The sequence below is a fragment of the Bemisia tabaci genome, chromosome 9, assembly GCF_918797505.1.
Source record: "Bemisia tabaci chromosome 9, PGI_BMITA_v3".
Taxonomy (NCBI): Eukaryota; Metazoa; Arthropoda; class Insecta; order Hemiptera; family Aleyrodidae; genus Bemisia; species Bemisia tabaci.
This window is the reverse complement of record NC_092801.1, coordinates 15,933,012-15,946,452: the sequence shown is the minus strand read 5'-3', so window position 1 is coordinate 15,946,452 and position 13,441 is coordinate 15,933,012. Positions and strand designations below refer to the sequence as shown.

The 13,441-nt window shown below is 40.4% G+C and overlaps 1 protein-coding gene across 6 annotated transcripts in view; it reads right to left on the bottom strand.

Moving 5' to 3' along the window:
* Positions 1–13,441, bottom strand: part of LOC109037008 (probable sodium/potassium/calcium exchanger CG1090) — a 131,143-nt gene that overhangs the window by 90,888 nt on the left and 26,814 nt on the right. For 3 of the 6 annotated variants that reach the window (XM_072304047.1, XM_019051476.2, XM_019051473.2), the window contains exon 3: positions 5,982–6,030. The gene's annotated coding sequence lies outside the window, so the exon portion shown is untranslated. Of the gene's footprint in view, positions 1–5,981; positions 6,031–8,786; positions 8,994–13,441 lie in introns of those variants that run through there. The other 3 variants (XM_072304048.1, XM_019051477.2, XM_019051474.2) reach the window with 2 other exon arrangements.

Sequence of the window (13,441 nt, the reverse complement as noted above, 5' to 3'; positions counted from 1 at the left end):
GGGTTGCCGTGTTTTCAGTTTTAGAGTCCCCAAATAAAGTGGCAACCCTGCTAATGTATTTGCTCCCTATCTATGCATGGAGAGTTTGTTTTGATGTAGAAATGGACTCTCAGGGTAGGGTGGGATATCCCCTCCATTTTGGCATCACTTTGAGAGCTTTTTTTGAGCTTGGGAGATGATTTCAGAGAAAACAAGTGGCACCATCGTGTTTCTCGCGAACTTTTACATAAGTATCAATAATCAAATCGCAAATCCCTCACATGCAACATCTCCATTAGTCCTTCATTTATCCCTAGTCTATAGGAAGCACCCATTTCAACCAGTATGATCACTCCATACTCCCTATGACTTCTTTGTACATCGCTTTGTCTACTTTCAAAAATCAGCCTGTAAAAAGCCAAATTCATGAGTTGAAAAAAGGCTCTTATCAAAAGGCTCGATATAAACCATGAACAGGTCATGTTCGCTTCATTCCATCATGTTTTTTGAACTAGGCAATGCGATATTAGAGTGAATGATGGTCATTACATAACCGTACCTCCCCCGCGAGCGCATTGAAATTGATAGACAAAGTGTTGGACAAAAAACAAAGGGAAAATGGAAACCTATTGGTTGAAACGCATGGTTGCTTTAGACTGAAAGGAAAAGTGATGAACTAATGGGGGGGGGGGGGTGCCGTGTGGGTTACCGTTTTTGTCCATTGCAACCATTCGCTTCCATCAATGGGATAACTTCATTTTCTTTTTTTCTTTGTCTATTAATTTCAATCATCAGCCAGCAGGTTGGCCTACACAGTCAATACCGACCAACATTTTGTGTTCATATGAGGAATTGAACACAAACTTTCAGTCATTTTTCCTTTCGGTTAAATTGATCGATTGTATTGGTTAAATTAACCTCATCTTTGAAAAAATCAAACCCAAAAAACTGTTGAAAAACTCCAAACCCGTAAAAAAAACCAGGTTCAAATTGAAGAAGTTGGTAGACTTCAAGCTGAAGATTATTATGGCCCACGATTCCGAAGAGAAAATCTAGTTTCTGCTGTTAAGAGTTGAGGATGTCAAAAATTATGGTTCCCAAAAAACCAAATCCGGCATAGAAGGCAGAGCAGCCATGATTTCACGACGAGATATGATGACTAAAGTAGCATGCAAAATTGCTAGACATTCGAATTAACTATGTACACACTGCACTAAGACGGATGTATTATAAACATTGGAACAAGCTAATATACTAGCACATCAACGACATCAACTACCAACAAACAACATGCAGCAATTGCCTGCGTGGAAAAACAGATCCGAGTACGTGATTGTCCTTCGACAGAATTCAAGCTTCAAAACGAGCCAGCATAGATTAAAAAAAATAGAACTCATTTTCAATGGAAAATCAATTCCCATTGAAAGGACGAAGTAATTTTCATTGCAGAAAAAGCAGAAATACGAAAGAATTACTTTGAAATCAAGGAGCTTAACTGAGTTTCATGACTAAGACTGCTAATTTCCTGTAAGGTTTTCGAAACTTGAAACGTTTTTTCTTCAAGACGCGAGGCAGATTCGGCAAAATCATCATATCTTTCTTTTCGGTAGGACCAACTACGTCACTGAGCTTAATAATACGGCAACTTTGCGGAGATCTATTCATCAGTTCATTCCCTACACCCCCCCCCCCCCAAGATAAATAAATAAACAAAACCTCAACATACTTCTCAAAATATTACACGTAAAATTATACTGATCTGAGTGCTTAGTGATGCATAAATATCCGTGAGGTAGTTTTTTCATTTGGATGGTAAAACCCTCCCTTTCAACGCGTTTACTCAATTTCAAGACAGGAGCCGTGAATTGGACAGCGATTGTATAGAGAACAGCTTCGTAGTACGTAAAACGTCAAATGATCGAGCAAATGTTGTAGTCGACTTTTATTTAAAGCCCATTCTTCTTTAGTCCTCTCTTTAGTCCGAGCAAGGCTGCGTGAGACTCATCACCCTCCTTCAGTATACTGAAATTTACGGGTGCCGTTTTTTGTAGTTAGAGGTCGAGCAGTCATATTTCGACAATGAAACTCCCAAACCCCGTATCCCCTTTTGCGATACTTCAAAATCTCTGCTTCTGTTTTATTTTTTTAAAAGAGAGCAAATCAAAATCATTCCTCTCAGTTTTTACAGAATTTCATTCGCGCACGAAGAAGAAAAATCATAGAAGTTTTTAAGAATTGACATTGGGTAGTTTTCCATTATTTTAAAGAATGGAGATGTTGCATGTGTGAGGGAATTTGCGATTTGACTGTTGATTCTTATGTAAAAGTTCGCGAGAAACACGATGGTGCCACTGGTTTTCTCTGAAATCAACTCCCAAGCTCAAAAAAGCTCTCAAGTTGAGGCTAAAATGGAGGGGATATCCCACCCATCTGAGAGTCCACCTCTACATCAAGCAAACTCTCCATGCAAAGATAGGGAGCAAATACATTAGCAGGGTTGCCGTTTTTCAGTTTGGGAGTCCTCAAATGAAAGCGGCAGCCCTGCAATGTATTTGCTCCCTATCTTTGCATGGAGAGTTTGTTTTGATGTAGAGGTGGACTCTCAGGGTAGCGTGGGATATCCCCTCTATTTTGGCCTCAACTTGAGAGCTTTTTTTGAGCTTGGGAGTTGATTTCAGAGAAAAACCAGTGGCACCATCGTGTTTCTCGCGAACTTTTACACAAGAAGCGACAGTCAAATCGCAAATTCCTCACACATGCAACATCTCCATTGGGAATAACAGGAAGTCTGCGACGTCGCAAACCGTGATCCGTGCTTTCGGGGTTTCATCGTCGATTTTCCCTTAGAGAACCGATTTCTATGGGGGGGGGGGGGGGTGTTAATCGAGCTGGGGGATGTTTTAATTTTTTGCGATTTCAAAGAACGGAAAACTTCGACCGAGGAAAGAAATAAGATTCGGATAATTTCACCTAGAAATGTCGCAGGCAATTCACGAGCGCCGTCAAATTGCAATCTATTCACTGCGTAAAAATTCAGAAGTAAAGATACAAGATAGAAAGTACTGAGCATTATGCTTGAGATTCAAACAGACGTTCTTTTCTTATTGAATGCATGGTCATACAAGCACACTCGAATGTGCAAGTAATGAAGTTGGTGACTCTGGTTGGGTTTGGTTCGGATAGGCAACTAAACTAACTGCCCGGCAAAGCGGAGAGTATCACCCGGATTTGAAGGCGCTCCGACCCAAGATCGTGTTTAGAAGATCTTTGCCGTTGAAACTTTAACTATTTCGATGCGAGGTTTTGCAATTTGACGAGTTAAAACGCATGGTGTTTGGAGGCTGTCTGCGACAGATATATCAAATGGTGACTGGTGAGACGCTGACAGAGTGAACTGAGTATATCAAGGAAAAAAATTACTATAGGGTCAGATGCTCAGATATGCTCCCGCACGCAACTGCATGAAAGAACCTTGGTACAATCTACGTCTATGTGTATGACTGCTAATGGCGGGCTCACACAACTTAGTATCTAGCAATTTGACAAGCATACTATAAATTCTAGTGAGAAAAAAACTTAAGCGTTTACTACAAAAGAAGACAAAAAACTACTTCGGGCCGAATATGTGGGGCGATTTTTTAAAGGTGGCGACACTGTTTGCCTTCGTTTAAATCCATTGAAAATATCAATAACAGTGTTGTCAACTTGCGAAAATCGTCCCTGTGGGATTATCCATATGCGTGCAACTAAGAGTAGGAAGCGAGCTCATGAGTTGATTTTATTGGACTTCATAGGAAAAACTTATGAACAGACTTTTTTTAAACTAAAAAGAAAACTGTGTTTATTGCTGGATTTAAAGGATAGGTACGTTTTTTCGCTTGAACACTGAAAAAAAAATATCGGTGTATTTACTGAAAAAGGGTAAAATTACCAAGAATTCAGGGTTCTATTTGATCCCAGTTTTTCCTTGGTAAAATTATCATTTATGGAATTGATAATTTTACCAAGAAATCTCGGTTAAATTATTGAACTTTCTCGGTAATTTTACTGGACCTTGGTAAAAACGCCAATATTTTTTATCGACGGTGGTAGAATTACCGAGATAAAATGGCAAAGTTACCGGGAATTGATTACCAATAAAAGTGGTATTCTTACCTGAAAAAAACAGTAAAAATACCGGTTTTTAAGTAAGCTTACCAGTCTGTCTTGGTAAAATTACCAATAATTGGTAAAAAAAAGTGAGATGGTAAAGGTACCAACAGACCTTGGTAAAAATGCCGATAGTTTTTTTTCAGTGAAAGAAGTGACAAAAGCTTTTAAACTTGAAATGCAGTTTTTGTTTTTTTAATTTGAAGGTGGAGATTAAATCTGCAATCGATGAGATAATTGGTATCCTCGAATTGAAGAGAATCTTAATTTGAATCGAAAACATGTCTTCCACTGGAGAAAAATTAAATTCTTTGCACTTCTCTTGAATCTAAAAATAATTGAGCTAAAAATTCGTCTCAGGATCAGAAAAAAAATTTTTGTTTGAATAGGAAGGGGGCAAGCATGATGGATATTCACTTCAGAGGCGGACCTAGCAGGTTGGCAACAAGTGTATTCCTCCATTTGAACATATGCTGAATAATCGTTTCTGGCCGTGCACCTAGCCCTTCCGAAAATCGATATACTTTCAAAAATAGACCGTATTCGATAACGGTTCGATGTATCGTTTGGTTCAAAACAATAGAACATAACCTCAAACTAAACTGTAAGGATTTAAGTTGGAAAAACTGAAAATGAGATATTTCCTGACAATTTCACTTTGCATTGGCATTTGGTACTCAAAAGAATAAAAAATCTGTTACAGAAGACCCGTTCTATCAGATTTCTGAATTTACTTTTGAGGCTATGTTTATGTTTTGAACCAATCGATATCGATACAATCTCACCCGTTTGATGTATCGAATACGATCTGTTGAGCGAAAACAACGTTGCCAACTTGCTGTATCCGCCAAAGACACTTCGGGCCGAAAGGACCCCTTGAAAGTGAGACCTGCGACAAGATAGGGAGAAAACATTTAAAACGCTCCATTTTAAGTATATGGGTGGATTTCAGCTAATGGAGGAAAATGGTTCTGAAAAAAAGTTGAAAAGTGATTTGGCCATATTAAGCTAAAGACTACTTTTCTGTTATCTTAGAGCTCCAGACTAAAGGATTTAATTACGCGCATCGCAATGCAATATCTTCGAGAAATTTTTTCGTGTTTGGTGTGACCTGCTTCTCCGCAAAAAACCAAACATTGAGAGAAAATATTATGATTGAAAGTTTTGAGCAACCAGTTACACGTCTTTCCCATTTTTTCTCCCATTGGCTGAAATCCACCCATATCCGTTGATTTTCAGGAGGGGCGTTATGACGAGAAATCGAGGAACTCTTCGCTTCCGTATGAAACTGGAAATTGGACAACGCCTGACACAGTTATGTTGATTCCGGTTGAAAGTCCGTCCGCTCACAATACGCACCTATCTGCATGGGGAAACTGATGTCACATGTGTTGTTTCTAAAATGAACTCGAATTCAGGTTCCCAAATGCAAAATATGGTCAAATCACTCCTTGTAGCTAAAGTTTTAATACTAGATATTCTCGTCTGTACGAGTCGAAGAGTTAATATAATCCATAGGTGGATCCAGGAATTCGGCAACACCGGATTTCCTCCATTTAAATCTATGTTAAATAATCGATTCTTGTCGCAGCACGTGGCCCCTCCGGATACCGATACATTTCGATAAGTTTAAATGGAGGAAAATCGGTGTTGCCAAATTGCTGGATCCGCCAATTGCGCACTACATTACTGAAGGCAATATTCCATCTACGGCGTTGAAAGTACCAAGAATTCTCCTGTATTTTCGGCAAAGATCGAAAACATTCGATAGGATGTTTATTGCGTTAGTACGTAATCTTGTCGCAGCTCTTACATTTAAGGAATCCTAATGCAAAAGTTTCAAAGACACTTACCGATAACACTGGGAAAAATCACTAATTACGAAAGCCGGCAAACACCATTCTGAAACATAGAGCGTCGAAGAAAAATGTTAAAAATGTTAAAATGTCAAAATGTGTATACAGAAATGCCAAAACAAAAATATGACACGTCTGGATGCTTTTATGTAACCTATTTTTGGCCAAAAATAATATGAATACTAATAAAAAGCTTAACGGTTACGAGCAATTTGAAATTCCCACTCACACGAAAAACAGGAGTCTACTTGAATCACAACGCGCACGATACAGCGGTTTTGATCTGACGACGTCGAATTTCCTGAAAAATGGCAGGAAATATGCAACGTCGCAAACTGAGATACGTGGTTCCGCAATATTCTACCGTGCTGAGGAAAAACGCCGTATGAGCCTTCAGATGTTGCCATATTATACCTTGAATGAAAGTCAAATTTACCGGGAAAATAGTGAATATTTTTGTCAAATTTTTCAGGAAATTTTGTTCGCGATTTAGTCTAAAATATTTGAAAATTTCAAGGAAAACTATGGAAAACTTTTCTCACAAATACATGTTTTCTTCGAGGAAATTTGGCAACTCTTGAATGTTCGTACGGCGTTCTTCCTTAGCACGGCAGCGTTGTAATGACTGTTTCATTTGCAAGTTTTAATTTTTGTCAATAGAGCGTGTGAATGCGCAGTACAGAGACTAGTTAAATGAGTCAGCCAAAAGAAAATATTTCAAGGTCCGGTGGCGAAATTAAGTATTTGACTTTTCCTTGATTTTTTCTAAGTTTCCAATGACATTTCAACACAAACACGGTTTCGCACTTCAGCCATCAAATAAGATTGTTTCATTCTCGAGTTTTAATTTTTGTCAGTAGAGCGTGTGAATGTGGTAGAAACTAATTAAAAGTTACGTCAAAAGAATTTCAAGGTTCTCGAGCGAGATTCTTTGAACTTTGCCGCTCATTTCAGGGTTGAGTAAAATTTCCTGGCCTTTCCAGGTTTCCAACAGGGTTGTCACAATATCTAAAGAATGAAATACACTGACAAGACAAAATCAACTGAAAATCCCGGGCACATTTTGGTAAAACTTCCTGGCAATTGAAAAAATGCCATATGGTTAAAGATACATATTTTGGAACAGTTTTCACGGAAAAATTGTTGTTTGAAAAGTCAAACGCATTGAAGAACGCAAATAAGGTGGGAAATTAACTACAACAATAAAATTCCCTTATTTTACCGTGACTTTTCTGTAAAAAAAGAAGAAAGAAAGAAAAAAAAAAAATTCAAAACGCCTTAAAACCATATAAAAAAAAGAAAAAAAAATCCGTGACTAAGTTTGAGAAAATTCCTTGATTTTTCCCTGACTTCTTTTTCTTTCCTTTTTTTTAAATAAAAAAAGCAAAGTAGTAGTAGTAAAATAATTTTATTTTAAAGCGGTGCTTTAGCATCTAAGGCCATTACACCTAAAGAGCATAAGTAAAAATGGAAATCAAAAAGACAGTAAAATACAAAGGGGGGGGAAAGTAAAGAGAAAGAAAAAAAAAGAAAGAGAGCCAATTACTAGACTACGATAGGAAACGTGAGCCTGGCGCTGCAGCATTCGTAAAAGACTGGAGACGTGATATTATTTCAGTGAATCTTAAGACATATGAACACTCACATATCTGGCTAATTATCTGCCTGGATACAAAAGTACACCTCTACAGTCTCCTCTAAAATTGGAAAAATACGTTGACTTTCCAGGTTATTGTGAAAATCTTTGACGTTTCCAGGCAATTGTGAAAATCTTTGACGTTTCCAGGTAATTGTGAAAATCTTTGACGTTTCCAGGTAATTGTGAAAATTCTCGACTTATCCAGGTTATTATTCTGGATATTCCTGATTTTATCCTGATACTTTGAATGAAATTTCCTAATTTTTTGCGGGAATGAATGAGCACTCCTTTGATTTTAAAAAACCAAAATATGCGATGAATTGAATGGAATGTTTCGCTTTTGCATCCAATGAACTCCAGTGAAAAATGCTTGACGCGCTCGAAATTTCTTAATACACTAACGGTCTACCTGAACTTTTCTAATGGCATCAAAATTCCTGACCAGTTTTTTTCTCACGGTCGACACTATACAGTGACGTTTGCCACCCCCAGCAAATAACGGTGGTTGATACTACTTGTCCCTGACTTTTACAAATTTCTCGACATTTCCCGGTTTTCCCTCACTGTGGAACCCTGCTTCATTACGGGCAGATTACTAAAATTCCATCTTGAATTTTCCTGATTGCCCGATTTCTTCCTGATAACTTTACTGAAATTCCCTAATATTTTGCGCGGCGACTAGTTTGAATTTACAGACCAACATATTTAGAGAAAAGAACTAAATGTTTCACTTTTGCAAGTGCGAACTGCACGTAGTGGAAGAATGTTTGACGCACCCGAAATTTCTGGATTCAAAACCAACTTTCCTGATAATTTCCTGATGACATTAAAGTCCCCTATATTTTCTGGTTCACTGGAAAAAAAAACCATATTGGATCTAGAGTCCAGACTCTCGAAAACATTGACAAGAAAGAGGACTCTTGATTCAATCAGATTTAAGCTTAAATCAAAAGGAAATCCGCTCAAATTAAGAGGCTTGGTTTTTGATGTAAGCTTAAATCTGATTGAATCAAGAGTATTTTTTCTTGTCGATGTTTTGAAGGGTCTGGACTCCAGATCCAATGTGTTTTTTTTCCAGTGTTGTTCCTGACTGTGGCAACCCTGCTTCAATCACTTTTCGAATACTCGTCAGCCTGCAAAACAAGAAAGGCGGGTGAACTTACAGACAGGCGACACCGCGTGGGAGGCTCCAAGGTCGTAGTAGCACTCGCGGAGACCGGGCGTGCGGCCCGGCGGACCCGGTCGGCGGGACCGGTAAAACCCGGGCGGGAGGACCGGAAACACCGAGGAGCTCAACGGGGAACGCCACCGAAATCCGAAAGCGCGAGGAACGCGGGGCGACGAAGCGGGCGCGAGGACGACTGACTCGGTCGATGATGCGGAGGAGGAGCGCCCACCGCGCGCGGGTGAATGAAAGGGCGCCCACAGCGCAGGCGCCCCCCACGCACGCCGTGCGCGCCCATCAACCGGTGGAATGCGCTAATCCGCCGTGATTCGCGCCGACACGCAACACCGCGGCGGCCCACCCGAGCTGGTTGCCTACCTACCAAGGAGCTACTGGGGTTGAGGCTAATCCGCCGTGATTCGCGCCGACACGCAACACCGTCCGAGCCGGTTGCCTACCTATCAAGGAGCGAATAAGGTTAAGGGATGGAATCAGAGACGAGAGACCCTCCTTTGAAGCGTATTTTCGGTGATGATCGGTCGAACCAAAATGGGCGGATCATAAGGTTCCGTATCCTTCTGCGGCGCGATCATAATTTTTTGGAGCCAAATCAGGGCTCACAAAGGATATAGAAGGTGGAATGGTTGCCTACCTACCATGGGGCTACTAAGGTTGAGGCTAATCCGCCGTCATTCGCGCCGACACGCAACACCGTCCGAGCCGGTTGCCTACCTATCAAGGAGCGAATAAGGTTAAGGGATGGAATCAAAGACGAGAGACCCTCCTTTGAAGCGTATTTTCGGTGATGATCGGTCGAACCAAACTGGGTGGATCATAAGGTTCCGTATCCTTCTGTGGCGCGATCATAATTTTTTGGAGCCAAATCAGGGCTCACCAGGGATATAGAAGGTGGAATGGTTGCCTACCTACCATGGGGCTACTAAGGTTGAGGCTAATCCGCCGTGATTCGCGCCGACACGCAACACCGCGGCGGCCTGCCCGCGCCGGTTGCCCACCTAGCAAGGGGCTACTAAGGTAAAGGGATGGAATCAGAGACGAGAGACCCTCCTTTGAAGCGTATTTTCGGTGATGATCGGTCGAACCAAAATGGGTGGATCATAAGGTTCCGTATCCTTCTTGGGCGCGATCATAATTCTTTGGAACCAAATCAGGGCTCACCAGGGAGATAGAAGGTGGAATGGACCACTAGACAAGGTACGAATTTAAGTAATCTGATACTAGTTTCTTAACTAGAATTTCACGTAGAATACGATTCGCGCAACGATTATTACTGAAACCAACTCCTTACAGATAGAGTACCTATATTAAGAGAGTATGGCCACTGGTGTTACCGCCTCTGATTGGCTCAGCCATCTTAGGCTGAATGGAGCCGTTAGGACCCAAAAATGGCGGACGCCATAAATTAATGTAATGCAAAATGACTCAAAATGTAGTTTTCTTTGCTTATCGTAACGAGAAATTTACCCAAATGCACTATTGCGACGTCTTTACACATTTTTAAGGCTAATCGTGTGCAATTTTTGAGAAAAATTATCTTAGATGTAGTAAGGTTGGCAGCAAGTGTGGTTGGTGATAACCGTCAAAAGTTGGCAATGACCCCCCTCCCATCCACAAAAACCAAAACAAAGCACCGCCATTTTTGGGTCCTAAGCCTCTCCATGGGGCCCAGTGGCCATACTCTATCAAAATGGGTACTCTACTTACAGAGATATAAACGCTTTTATTTCACACTGGTTACGAAGAATTTGAACTGCCCGCTCACAAGAAACTCAAAGCTCTACGTGCGTAAAATCGAGCACTACAACGGTTTCAGCAAGCTTTTCAAACGAGCAATATTCATTTCCTACCGTGTGTTGTTCTAACTATAAGCAATTTGCAATAGCTGAGCCAAAGCGTCAAGATTGAGGTTGCCAGATTTTTATATCGCAGAGACTGTCATGATAACGTTTGGCGCGCGATATGAATCACGCGGAGCATTGAGTTTTCATGAGCAGGTGGTTTAAATTCACGCATCAAGAATCATTCATTATCTTTGTAAGGGGTTGATTTCGGTAATTTTCGTTGTACACATTGTGTTTTACGTGAAATTTTGGTTCAGAAACTTATATCAGAATGCTGCAATTCGTACCTTGTCTAGTGGTCCATTCTTGCAAACGTAGGAGCCGAAATATAAGCATAGAAAAAGTAGGGTTTAGAACTGACCTAAAGTGGATGACGGCATATAGGAGCGCAGAAAATGCGCCCACCTGGGCGCGTGGAAATGTGAAAGAGCCCCCAAAAATGTGGAAGGAGGGAACATTTTGAAGGGTCAAAAGTCGATAGTCAATTAAAAACAGAAGAAAAAGTCATTTTTATTTGAAATGGTGGGGAAGTTTTGTGGAAAACCGATGAGAAAAATTTGGAAAGCTGGCCGGCGGGCGCGTGAAAATGCGGAAGCTTAGAAGATTCTGCACCCCCGCACTGGAAAAAAAACACACTGGATCTAGAGTCCAGACTCTTAAAAACATCGACAAGAAAAAATACTTTTGATTTAATCAGATTTAAGCTTAAATCAAGAAACATGCCTCAAATTGAGCGGATTTCCTTTTGATTTAAGCTTAAATCTGCTTCAATCAAGAGTCCTTTTTCTTGTCAATGTTTTCAAAAGTCTGGACTCTAGATCCAATGTGTTTTTTCCCAGTGTGTGATAGAATCAGTTTCGAAAGCCCAACCTCAAATGTTGACCAGCCTGATTATGCTCGCCGCCATTCGACCACGGCATTTTGGCTCGACCGATCGTCAACAAAAGGACGCTTGAAGTATCTTGGAAATGGTGGAAGCTTTTACTTTCGGGACTCTAACATTCAACTGTTGACCTCCCTACTAGGTGGATGGTTAACAACGTGTTGGGCATTTCGGTTCGCAGACAACCCGAAGTTCGGGAGGCTTGTTCGGCTTTTGACGTCACCCGAAGCTCATCATTCACCCAGTAGATAATCTGACTTTTGCTCCTATATCCATCCATGAGTGTTGAATCCCCGAAAGTAGAAGTTCCCACCTGTCGCCGAGAGGCCAGTTGAGGGTCTCTAGTCTGTGGATGGAATGAACCACTATACAATGTGCGATTGGGTCACGAGACCATGAGCGAATTTTGACTTGAGATCAAGTACATTTTTCCAAAGGTAAATGACGCATAGAACAAGATTTGCACGTTCAAAAACGCGTAAAAGTAACTTAAAAACCGAAAAAAATCCACTTCAATGATTGCAACTTTTCCACAGATCTATAACTCCCCGGTTTCGCGCCGAACCGAATGATGTCATCCGGCACCAATCAGAAGCACGCCTAGGTTATACTACGACTTCCGTCAAAAGTTTTTTTAGTTTCTAGTCCTTTTCTATGAAAACAATAGGAATGTAGAAACATGTAACTTTGGAATTAAAGAAACAAATCTCGTTTATGTTATCTGCAGTAAACAAAGCAACAATTTCACAGTGAAATACGTTTCACTGTTGTAAACGGCAGTGAAAAATGAGAGGTGATAGAGATGTGACTGCCATGCCGCATGTACACTACTTCCATCATTTTCCTGGCATTCCGGCGGGTTTGAAATTCCGTCGAGTCTTACATTTAAAAAGCGGGTTTGGCTGGGACTTCGGCTCCAAAAATGAATCATTGAGAACGAAAACATACCAACTCGGAAAAACGAAAATAATCACGAGGTTAGTTTAAGAAAAAGATTTTAGCTGCCGAAGGATAAGTACTTATACTGGCACTCCAAAGGTCCAAGTTGGAAAGGATGCGTTAAATTCATAACCTTGACGTAAATTAACTGCGTCTTAATTAAAAATTGAGCATTTTCGAGTTAACAATGAACCACTAGACAAGGTACGAATTTCAGCATTCTGATACATGTTTCATAACTAAAATTTCACATAGAACACGATGCGCACAACAAAAATTACCGCAATTAACTCCTTACGAAGATATTTAATGATTCTTGATGCGTGAATTCAAACCACCCACTCATGAAAACTCTATGCTCTACGTGATTCACATCGCGCGCTAAACGTCATAATGAACGTCTCCGCGATTAAAAAATATGGCGACCTCAATCTTGACGCTTTGGCTCATGCTATAGCAACTTGCTTATAGTCTGATCAACACATGGTGGGAAATGAACATTGCTCGATTGAGAAGCTTGCTGAAACCGCTGAAGTGCGCGATTTGACTCACGTAGAGCTTTGAGTTTCTTGTGAGCGGGCAGTTCCAATTCTTTAAAACCAATGTGAAATAAAAACGTTAATATCTTCGTTAGGAGATAGTTTCAGTAAATTTCGTGGTGTGAATCGCGTTCTACGTGAAATTTTGGTTAAGAAACATGTATCAGATTGCTTAAATTCGTATCTTGTCTAGTGGTCCGTTGGTGTGTTCTCGTTCTCACTGATTCTAATTGGTACGCAAAAAATCACTATGTCGTCACTTTTCGGCCAAAGTATCACAGGCGCCATGCGGCGTTTAAAAATTTTTAATTTATCGAAAATTGTTGATTGAATTTGTTTGAAAATTTCACTGGATTTTATCGGCAGCACAAAGAAAAGTCAGTGAAATTTTCGGACAGCTTCGTTGAACAATTTTTCTGTAAAAAAATAA